The sequence below is a fragment of the Macrobrachium nipponense genome, chromosome 39 (genome assembly GCF_015104395.2).
Source record: "Macrobrachium nipponense isolate FS-2020 chromosome 39, ASM1510439v2, whole genome shotgun sequence".
Taxonomy (NCBI): domain Eukaryota; kingdom Metazoa; phylum Arthropoda; class Malacostraca; order Decapoda; family Palaemonidae; genus Macrobrachium; species Macrobrachium nipponense.
Window position 1 is genome coordinate 38,232,796 of NC_061099.1, and position 12,349 is coordinate 38,245,144.

General features: G+C 37.4%; 1 protein-coding gene across 2 annotated transcripts in view; it reads left to right on the forward strand.

Moving 5' to 3' along the window:
- The window catches only part of LOC135210555 (uncharacterized), a 118,642-nt gene that overhangs the window by 309 nt on the left and 105,984 nt on the right, over nucleotides 1-12,349 (forward strand). The window contains exon 1 of one of the 2 annotated variants that reach the window (XR_010313539.1): nucleotides 4,683-4,990. The exons of the other annotated variant lie outside the window; for it this stretch is intronic. The gene's annotated coding sequence lies outside the window, so the exon portion shown is untranslated. Of the gene's footprint in view, nucleotides 1-4,682; nucleotides 4,991-12,349 lie in introns of those variants that run through there. 2 annotated transcript variants of the gene reach the window in all.

Below are 12,349 nucleotides of genomic sequence, written 5' to 3' on the forward strand. Positions count from 1 at the left end.
GGTAATAAGCCTAGGTTTTGGTGACAATGTAGCAGCGTCATTACAGGTGAGGGTAAAGAGGAATGCACAGATGTGAAAAAGAAGAGTCCAGGAAATATAGGTAACAGGAAAACATGATTCTGATTTTTATAGGCCTATTGATAGCGATACAACAGATGACGAGCGGGAACACCAGAATAGCAGTGAAGTAGTGTGTGATGCAGACTATAATGATCCATCCCATAGCACTACTGTCACCCTCATATGAGTTAGCAAGTGTGCGAGTCCCATTAATTTTGAAGTCTGTGCAATCGACACTACCAGCACTACTACGACCATAAAAACTTCCCCATTCGGCAATGTTTGCAGTCTCAACTATAAGCAATAGAGCACTGTATGAGAATGATTGGACGGATGACAACAAGCGTGATGAACTGGAGAAAGTGCAACAAGAGTTTGTTTCTATTAGCTATACTTTTTTTTCTTTCTTTCTTTATCTGTCCATCCGCCTATGGTGTTTGTGTATGGTAACACTGCGTCCTGGGCTTTAAATAGTTACGCTGAGTAAGTTTTAGGCAAATAAAAGGACATCTGGGTGTACATTTGCCAATGTAATAATTTACTGTATGCGAATTACACGGTCAATATTCGTAATAGGACATTGTCATTATTGTTGAAAGCAAGCTGCCTTTTCGGGGTGGCGAATGGAACAGCCAGACGCAGAGGCGGGAAAATTGCTTCTCTCGCTGTTCGCTACGGCAAGATGTCAATTGTATTGGACCACACCTACTCTGCTACTGAGCTACTTGTTACTTCATTACACGTTAGTATATCAGTATATACTTTTAATTTTTATAAAGTGCGTTTTAGCCAGATACGATATGACGTAACTTGGTTTAGCATCTGTTTAATGGAATTTGTGGAAATATTTTTTCATTGACCGTATTTAGAAAGGAGGAAGTTGTGGTTATACTGCTTTTTACTTCAAGCTGTCACCTTATTCGTTAAAGTCACTGGCATCAATATCATTGCTGTTATTATAGTGGAATTACTTAAGCTGGAACCCCAAGAGTGTTGGATCTTGATAACGAATTACAGTTGAGCGAGACCTTGGGGGGAGGCGGGGGGAGTGTGTTGTTCGGTCTCCCTCTCACACTCCCTCTCTCCTGGACCGTAGTCCAACTTATTCACACAAATCACCTGATTGATAAAACATCAATTCTCTTTATTTTAATGAAGTATTCTTTTTTCATCATTCTTTCTCGAGACCGTTTTTCAGCCAAGAATATTAGGATGGTAATCATACAATGCTGACAATATCTTTATGACGAGTCGAGTTATAAGGAAAATCAATCAAGTTTTTTTTTTTTTATTACATAAAAGTGTCTGCTACCGCTGCATGATTCTATGGTAATTCCTCATTTCTCGTAGTTGACTGAAACAAATTTGAAGCTACTCCTTTCATTTAGCATCACAATTATGTTAAAAAGACGTATCAGTGCTAGGCTAAATGTTATTAATAAATGAATATGTAAACAAATATAAGGCTCCTTTGATGAAGGGATTACCACCCTAATAGTCGTGGCTAGAAAATTGTCTCGAGAATGAAAGATGAAAAACGAATACTTCCCCATAAAAATGAAGTGGCGAACAGATGTTTTATCAATCGAGTGATATGCATAAGTTGCATTACGTTCCTGGAGGGAGGGAAAGAGGGGAACGGAACAGCACACTCCACCCGGCTCCCCCGCCTACCCACATAAATCAAGATGCAACATATTCATACAAATCCATCATTTCCTCCTCTATACCGATTTTTATCTAAAATCTGAAAGCGCCATCGTTCTCAGGAAAATTTTAAGTACAAGAACAAATGTTTTATTCTGAACTTGATCTCATATTCTATACACGTACATACACACACACACACACATACACATACACACACACACACACACACACACACACACACACACATATATATATATATATATATATATATATATATATATATAGAGAGAGAGAGAGAGAGAGAGAGAGAGAGAGAGAGAGAGAGAGAGATTTATATATATACATATATTTCAGGGAGAAGTGTGGGGCCAGATGAAGAAGTTGATGCTGATGATGATTTCGACGACCTACTCACTGCCTCTCCTAAAAGGAAAACCCCCAGAACATCAATACAGCAGTCACACACGCAACATCATCATGAATGTCCACGACTTTTTTGTTAAAGAAGGTTCCTGTACGACAGCTATAGACGTCATAAAGAAGACTGCAACAGCAACTGGAGTGTGTGAGCGTACTATCAGACGGATAAAGGCAGAAATGAACGCATCACCATAGGAGTAATAACATCACCACCGCAACTGCACGACCTCTCACTGTCCTGGGTCAAGTGGACGACTTTGTTGATAAAGATTCCATTCGCATGGAGTTGCTGGCCTTTTATGAGCGGGAGGAAACTGGCCATAACCTTTGGAGAAATTATTAGTCATGTTGAAGAAACCTCCTCTTGCTTTTAAAGGATCCCGCTCTTCTTTATACAAGCTAGTGAGACAAATGGGTTTTAAGTACAAGAAAGTGGAAAGCGGTCGAAAAATCCTGATGGAGAGGGCTGACATAGTGGCTGCTCGTCAAAGTACCTAATGGGTAGATGAAGAAAAATAGAGACGTTGTGACCCCAGAGTGGAAATATACCTGGATGACACATGGGTCAACCAGAATGTAAGTGTTGAAAGGTGCTGGACGGATAAAGATGGCTCAGCTGGACCAAAACTAAAATCAGGGACGAGGAGCCAGATTTATAATAGTTCATGCAGGAAGTCAAAAGGGGTTTGTTCCAGGTGCTTTGCTTTTGTTCAGGGCAAAAAATGGCGCTAAGGGAGATTATCACGACTCAATGGACCATCAACGATTTACGGAATGGTTTGAAAATCAACTGCTTCCAAATATTCCTCCAAATTTACTGATTATTATGGACAATGCACCGTACCATTCCAAAATTTTAAACAAAGTTCCAGTTACCAGCAATAGAAAAAATCAAATAGCTGAATGGATGCAAAATAATGAAGTCTCATGTGATCCTTCTCTGAGCAAAATTGAACTGCTCCAAATCTGTAAGAGATACCAGCACAAACAGCAGTACGAAATAGATGAGTTAGCTAATCATCGTGAACACAAAGTGCTACGGCTTCCACCTTACCACTGTCTGTTCAACCCCATCGAGCTCATATGGGCTCAGGTAAAGGCAAAAGTGAAGAGGAACAACTCAAATGCAAACCAAAATATGAAAATTGTTGAAGACATTACGAGGGAGGCAATTAACAATATAAGTTCTGAAATATGGAAAAAATGCATAAATCACACCATGAAAATAGAAGAAGAATATAGAAAAAATGACAGCAGTTGAACATTTAATTTAAAACTTTATTATCAATATACAATCAGATGAAAGTACTGAGGAAGAGAGTGAATGAGTGTTGTAATATGAGAGAGAGAGAGAGAGAGAGAGAGAGAGAGAGAGAGAGAGAGAGAGAGAAGGTGGGCACATGTATGTGATAAAAAGAGATAAAGCAGCTTTTCATAGTCTGCATGGGATTGGTTGTTTTGGTTATATATATAGTAGGCAGGAAAGAATGTAATTGGACGTAATAAATTTTAATCTTTATGAGATCATTGATGGAACAATCACCCTATGAACATTATTTTTTGGGGGTATCATGAAAAGTATGAATGATTACTTTTGATGTACAGGCTTGTTTTCAATTTGCTAAATAAACAACATTTTATATTTTGAATTTTCTGTTCCTCTTCATATTGAGATAAACTTCTTATGCGTGTGCATGAGAGAGAGAGAGAGATAGAGAGAGGGGGGGGGGGAAATAATAAAAAATAACCATTAAGCAAATACTGAAAACAACCTTAATTAATTCTCCAGTTCATTGGGTAATTAGGCTAGACATTAATAATAATAATAATAATAATTTTGCTACATATAATCAATATATTGTTGCCATAGAAACAGCGAGAGAAGCAATTTTCCCGTCTCTGCGTCTGGCTGTTCCATTCGCCACCCCGAAAAGGCAGCTTGCTTTCACCATAATGACTAATATCCTATTTCGAATATTAACGGTGTAATTCGCATACAGTAAATTATACAAACACTTTTCAGTTGCAAATATCACCCACCCGATAGCCTTTTATTTAACCTAACACTTACACACGCCGTAAATATTTACCGGGAACGCAGTGTTACCATACACAAGCACCTATAAGCGGATCGACCAGATGAAAAAAAACAAAAAAAAAAAAAAAAAAAAAACGAGTGTAGGCAGGCCTAAACTATCATCGGTTTTCTCTTTGTGAAGAAGGATGCCTGCAACACTTGTGAAGGGCTCACGAAAGCTCTTGTTGGAACAGCTCACGAAAGATCTTGCTTTAAGAGCTCACGAAAGCTCTGGCTGGAACGGCTCACGGAAGCTCTTGTTGGAACAGCTCACACGAAAGATCTTTTGCTTTAAGAGCTCACGAAAAGCTTCTGGCTGGAACGGCTCACGAAAGCTCTTGTTGGAACAGCTCACGAAAGATCTTGCTTTAAGAGCTCACGAAAGCTCTGGCTGGAACGGCTCACGAAAGCTCTTGTTGGAACAGCTCACGAAAGATCTTGCTTTAAGAGCTCACGAAAGCTCTGGCTGGAACGGCTCACGAAAGCTCTTGTTGGAACAGCTCACGAAAGATCTTGCTTTAAGAGCTCACGAAAGCTCTGACTGGAACGGCTCACGAAAGCTCTTGTTGGAACAGCTCACGAAAGCTCATGTTGATGGTTAGCAGGCAAATTGGAACAGGTGTCTCACACCTTGAACAAGAAGAGAAAGGACAGAGTAAAATAAATACCTCAGGCTATCAGTGGCAAAATCTGTATCGACATGGACTCGGCAGACCTGTCACTTCCTCGTCTTTCTGTCATCGTAGCCTACTACTCCGCAAATAATAAACAAGATAAATTTTGGTAAGTACAACTATTTTTTGTCATAAGGGATCCGTCTTCTTTCATGGCTTTTCATCCTATAATGATTATGCATTTAGTCACCATTTTATATTTATTTTCAATCATTATTCACAAGTTTATTAGGATTAGGTATTATTAACATACTTCATGTTCACTGCTGTTTATTAGCAATTGACATTAGTAGATTCTGGCAATGGTTGGATATTTGAATTTTTTACAAATCTAAATTACATTTATCATTAATCAATATTCACGTATTTGGTACATTTATTATAACCATACATCATGTTTACTGATGTTTATTAGCAAATTATATTATTGGACTGTAGGTGATTTTTTCAGTGTTTTAGCATTCATCCCAATTTTATTTATCTTCAATCATTATTTACAGTTTTTTTAGTAATAATATCAACACACACCATGTATATTGATGGTTATTAAATTTTGTGATGTAATTTTTGGGGTATTTTGCAATCGTCATCCATTTTCTTTCATGACTTGTTTGTTAGCCATTAATTATTGTGTTTATCATTAGTTGTTATATACAAGTTTCTTTTGATTGCTATTAGCAGACTCCATGACGTGTTTATTAATGATTTAATGCTGTGTATTAATTATATATGAAAATTTTTTTCATTGGTCTGTTTAGTAAGTTTATTAGTACTGTTTATTTACTATGCATGACAATTTTTTTTTACAGTGAGATGTTTATTAATTATTAATGTTCAATGCTGCATATTATGTATGACAATACTTTTACACTGTGATACTTATGAATGTTAACCCCAATACAACGCTGCTACTCTGTATACTACAGTAGATAAGAATTCAATTCATATATTACTTTTAATTACCTTAGGGGTACCGTACACCGCTTTGGGAGACCAAGCTATGTTCAGGCGTACGTAGACTAGAAATTATCATAAGATTTAGTTTATGATAATTGGTTTAAAGCCATTTATGAAATAAGATAAAATGTCCCGTATACAAATTTGAAATTAGTGGTAGAATGTCGTATAGTATTCTTATCATATTGATGCAAATGTCACTTTCAGGTGAGGTGTCATTTTTCTATTGTTTATACTTTATCCAACCTTATTTTCAGCTTCTACAGATTAAGATGTATTCATTATTCATAATTTTGTCTAGATTATTGTCAATATACTTAATAATTCCTGATGCCTGTTAGTTAATGAAAATATTATTTTCTGGGATTTTTTGGATTTGTTTATTGTGTGAGTAAAGGAAAACCCCCCAAAACTTCTCAATTCCAAAACTGTTCATTGCTAAGTCTACCCACATCAATTCCTGTCAACCCAAACCCGCCTCCCTCAAATCTGTAATTGGTTATTTCTATCCCCTTCTCTCCCAAATCTGTCCACCTCCCACCTGGCCTGACCCAACTTTGGCTAGCTTCCAACCTAACCCAATCCAACCCAACAAACCAAACAACTTAACTTGACCAAACCTAACTTAACCTAACTTAACCCAACTTGACTTAACGTTAATCTAACCTAACCTAACCTAATATACATGCATGCTGAGATAAGTAGTATGTCCTTCTTTTTTAAATATTACTGTTAGTTAGTTCCTCTTCTACCTGTGTATATATGTATAATGTATATATGCATTGATGTATAGGGAGGTTAGGTTAGTTAACCTAGGTCAGGGTAGGTTAAGTTAGGTTATGTAAGGTTGGGTGAAGTTAGGTTAGGTCAAGTTACGTTAGCTTAAGTGGGCTTGTGTTAGGTTAGGATGCATAAATTTGTTGTTTACTAACTTTTGTAATTCTGAACCTAATATCATTACATATGTATATAGTATAAAGAAAAGTCAGTCGAAATGGATATAGCCATTTGGACTGCCTTTTCTTTATACCATATACATATAATGATATTAGGTTCAGAATTACAAAAGTAAATAAACAATAAATGTACGCATCATAAACTAACCCAAACCAACCTCAGCTAACGTAACTTGACCTAACCTAACTTCACTCAACCTACCTAACCTAACATGACCTACCCTGATCTTGGTTAACCTAACGTAACTTAAACTTACTTACACTATACATCAATGGATGTATACATATATATAGACATATACAAAGGTAGAAGAAGAACTAACTAACCAAAACATCTAAAAGAGAAGGACACACTACTTATCTTAGCATGCTATATCCATTTGCTCTTCATTATTTTTAGCACAGTTGGAGTTAAGGCTGTAATAAAAGCAGCAACATGATAAAAAATACTTTTAATATTATCATTTATTATTTTTATTATTGAAAATGAATTCTGCATCAGCAGCATTCACTTTATATGGAGTTTTATATATTTTTTCTATTAACTGGATTTTCTTGGTTACTGCCTTGTGTTAGTGTCTGATAATTTTGACTTCTGGAGAGGGAAATGGTAGTAAATCAAGATATATTGTATTTCTGATTTATACAAGTTGCGTCTGGTAAGTGAAGTCTTGGGGTCATGGTCCGTAAAGTTGTTAATCCCATCAGGTGTTTAAGGAAGATTTTAGGCCACCGTTTCTCTCAGTCAGTGCTGAGCATGTTCATGGCAAAGGATGGAAGTATGGTTGTGTTCATGCTGAGGCGTACTCTTTATATCCGGGATGGTCAGTAGGGTGTCAACGGCATGCTGACCACTGATTGGCTTAGGTACAATGCGTGCTGCTGATTGGCTGGCAAGAATTTTCCTCAAGCCTCAAGCTTAATGGTCATGCTGCAGTAGTCTCGCCATATGGTGGGGTCAGTGTGTTACGTTGTATGACGTCGTTGCCTGGTATTATGCGGCAAATATTTTCATTGGTCGCTGGGTGGTTTGCTGGATCTTGCATTTTGGGCTGAGAGCGTCGCTTGCTATGGTGTCTGTTGCAGGCATTGGCACAGTAGGTTGTCTAATGCTGGTGGGTAGGAAGAAATAGGATGAGAACTTCCTGGTTTGTATTTAGTGAGGGCTTCATTTGCTGTATTAAGAGCCCCTAGTAACCTTAGGCATTTCGATTCCGGGGCCTTTCCAGTTACCTTGGTGTTCTCGATAATCTTGTTTCGTGGGATGCTTGTATGATGGGAATCCTTCTTATGGATTTTTACAGCACCTTCTTGCACATGAAAGGAAATCCTCTTAGCCAGTTTCATGGTGGTCATATCTATATATATGAGCTGGGACATCCATGGACTAGACATTTGAAATTATATACCACGTTTGTCTGCCTAAGGGGATCTCTTATCAGCAGGGACCATTGTTCTTCACTATCAGATCTATTGTGTGCCTGTTTTAGTATTAAATGACAAGGTCCAGTTTGGAGGTTGATGTCAGTAATGGATACACTCTCTGCAGAAATTTTATTTCTGGCATGTTCATCCTCCAGGCTGTTCACGTTTTTCATACCACCGATCATCCTGCAGTACGTATTTTCTTATTTACTTGCTTGTTCGAATACCAGTTATTCATGAGCATTTGGGAGATGAGGTCGAGTTCTTGGTGGGTGTCCTGCCACGATGAGCACTGTGATTAGGTGGTATTCTTATACTTTGCAGGACACTCACTGACTCCATTAAGGCAGAGGGCAAGTTTAGTCCGTATCAGAGGGAATAGTCTTATAGTCTTCAAGTCAGGTTGTTAAGCGATTACTTATTACATAGGATCCTACCATGGACGTCAGGGCATCTTCATTTGGGGTTAAGGCAGTGGTTCCCAATCGTTTTTTGGCTATGCCCCACCAGATCACCTCTTAAAATCCTGATACCCCCTGTGGTGATCTATAATTCTTATAGAATCTCGTGGAGGGAGCCTAAAAGGCCATTAACCTGGTTTAAACATTCTCGAATTGTCACTCTTAAAAATCAAATTAACCCATGGGGCGTACACTCCTCATTGGGAACCAATGGGTTAAGGCTTTGCAGAAATTGAGACATTAAGCGGTCGTTGTGGTTGATCCTAATACTCACACACCCATCTATATATATATATATATATATATATATATATATTATATATATATTATATATATTTATTTATTTATTTTTATTTATGAATTTATTTATTTTTTATTTAGATGATGGCGGATATGTACATATGACTAAGGGTAAACACATTTAAGCAATGTTTTATTTGTGTGAAATGTTTGCCCACATAGACAAATATATATTGAATGAATCAACAGATTGAAACAGTAAACTCCTTGCCCTCTGCTATCTAATGTGAAAAACAAGGACCACTTCAGAGCAAAGAGTAAAACCAAATTTAAGCATGTAGTAATTAACTTGCCTCTCTCAAGACTTTAATTGAAGAATTTTTAAAAGAATACATTTCCAGCGACTTAGGTACAAAAAATTCGATAAGAGTGATTGAGGCCCATTGTCATGAATCGATATACATGTACAAGAGATTAGGTTAAGATCATGAATAACATCAGGTTTTACACATGTAAATTGTTCGTTTTTTTCTAGTGGGGACTTTTACAGAAATAATTAAAGAACTCAGATGTGGACCAAGACTTGGAGCAAACCATATTAAGGTTAGAAAATATCTGAAAATGTCATTTAGGAAAAACGATTAGAATTAGGCGTGAAAACAGCCCACAATTGATAACTAGAGAGAGAGAGAGAGAGAGAGAGAGAGAGAGAGAGAGAGAGAGAGAGAGAGAGAGAGAGAGAGAGAGAGATAGTATGATGGGTCGGGTGCTTTTAATTGTTTTTTCTGTTATGATGGTCAGTGATTCTACGTTGCTTTGAAGTTTACTTGCTGCAATGACGTCAGTGTCCTTAGCAAGTTAGATGCATAATCCACGTGCCTCGATGATTCAAGCTTGATTGCAGAATTACTACTTTTTATTTAGATGAGATGAGCGAACGGGCATAAATGATGCAATCCATTTGGAAATATCATTAGAGTAACATCAAACTAATGCCCGTATATACCTATTCATAAAGTAGAGATATTGTTACAGATATATATTGGTCTTTGAATTTAAACTGTTACGGTTATCGGTTAATTATATTTTTCTGGAATTCCTTTCTAATTATTTAGTAGAATCGAATATGTTTTTGTTTAGCATCACCTTTTCGAGCTTTCTGAAAACAACTGATTTAAATAAACAAGGAAATACTTGCTAGGCGCTTGAGTTTCAGCCCTAAAAAAGAAAAAAGTGAATAAATTAAGTCAAGTTAGGAACGGCATTTAAAAAGAAAAACAGCTAGAAGGATTCTAAGCAAACTGGCGCAGCAATGATAGTTTTCTTTGCCTCTAAAAGACTGTAATGGTCCGAATATATGGGAAGAAATTCGAGATGTTACAGCAAAATTTGCATATGTAACCAATCTATTACAAAAGTAATACCCTTTGTTTTCGTACAAGGTCATTTGGAATGGCTCGAAAAGGTTCACTAAAATCCAGGCCAGCTCTCTCTCTCTCTCTCTCTCTCTCTCTCTCTCTCTCTCTGGGTTAAAAGATACTTTCCACCGGTTCGCCTGCGTTTCGAAAAAAAAAAAACTACTTTGTTGTTTGGTTTTGCAGCGCCCCAGGGCAGGGGGGCGTCAGTTCCCAGAATTCTAAGACAATCGATGAACTACTTTCTCATTCGGGAGCTTCATTACCTGATAAACGGTGCGCGAAGCCCTATACCTGTTTAATATGGTCTTTTATAGCCGTCATGTTTAATATCTGACGCCGTTCTCCGTAAAAGGTTTTAATACGAATTTTCTATGGAACTTGTTCTTATAAACTTAACTGTTGTATTTGATTTGATTTATTTATTTTATTTTATTTATTTATTTATTTATTTATTTTTTGTTGAGAATGAAAGGATTACAAATAGGTTATTGGCGCAGACAGGCAGACAAATTTGAAAATTCGTGCATACCGTTTTTGGGGATAGTTTTATAGTGCCTGCTAATGGAATCGGTTGTAAATAAAGTGTTTCGCTTAAGAAGCAAGATGGTATTCCAAAGACACCCCTCCCCCTCCGAAGTGGTGGGGATGAAAAGGGATTCCCTGAAACGGAGCTGGTGGTTCTGCCCGTGAAACGGGGCTGGTTATGCCCGTAGACTTAGTTACGTTACGAATTTATCATACATAATAGTTAAAAAACACCAGCGAGTCACTTATATGAAGCAGCAGATGAATATGCTTTTAGTAAGGAGTGGTAAATTGCTAGTATTTATGAACTCCGCTTAGCGGAGACCGTTTTATTAAAGCGAAGGCAAACTCCAAATATTAGAAAACATAAAATCACCAGAACGCAATAACGTCTAGCAAATGTAGGAACAGCAGAATCCTGTTTAATTTCACACCCCCTTAAATCCTCTCTCTCTCTCTCTCTCTCTCTCTCTCTCTCTCTCTCTCTCTCTCTCTCTCTCTCTCTCTCCAGTCATAAACATAAATTAATCCCCGTCAAAAGGGCTGTCGGAGGAATTCTGAAAAATCCAATAAATCAACCCAGGAGGAAAACCGCTGGAAAAACATTGCACATATTCCCTCTACGGTAAAACTTCACATAAATCCCCGAATTCTGAGAGAGAGAGAGACCCTCTCTCTCCTCTCTCTCTCACCTTTTGTACGTATGGACGCTCGCGGCACGGAAATATAGTTAGATCAACATTCAAATTTTAAAGTAAGCGTTTAATACAGTTATTCTTTTCCTCGCATCTATAGACCTGGAAACACGAGCACACGGTTTTGGTGTGGTGTGTGTGTGTTTGTGTTTGTGTTTTGATGATTAAAGCGTCTACTCAGTCTAGATTTTTAAATATAAACAGTTTCTGATTCTCCAGTCAGTGAAGTTGAATATAACGTTTGCTTTAGACACTGCACATCCAGATATAAAATCGTACTTACTGACTGTAGTCTCACCACTCCAGCAGTGAATGGACGCACGGGAATAAATACTTCCTAATGTAATCAGACAGCAATCGGACAGCAACAGCAAAGATATTAGCTAGGGAGGATTCTTAGTCCGGTCATATGTTAATGAGAGGGTGGTGGTTGGTTGTCACTTATGTCCATAATATTCTAGCTGGAGGAAACATAAATCAAGCATGGACATTTTCCAGACGAGAAGACAGGAACCGGGGAAACAAAGTATCAGGTCAGTGTATATTGAAGAAGAGGGAAGCATAACACATATACATTATATATATAAATTATATATATAATTAGTATACTATATATATATATAATATATATATAATATATAGTATTATGTAAGGCCTAGGGGTATTTTGATTAATAACTATATTGTTCGTAACGTTCTCTGTGACCTATGGAATGTGGAGAACAGTGCAGAGGTAACGACCTGAGAGTAGCTGATCAATGAGTTTCTAGGGGATGGCGTGAGATAAAAATG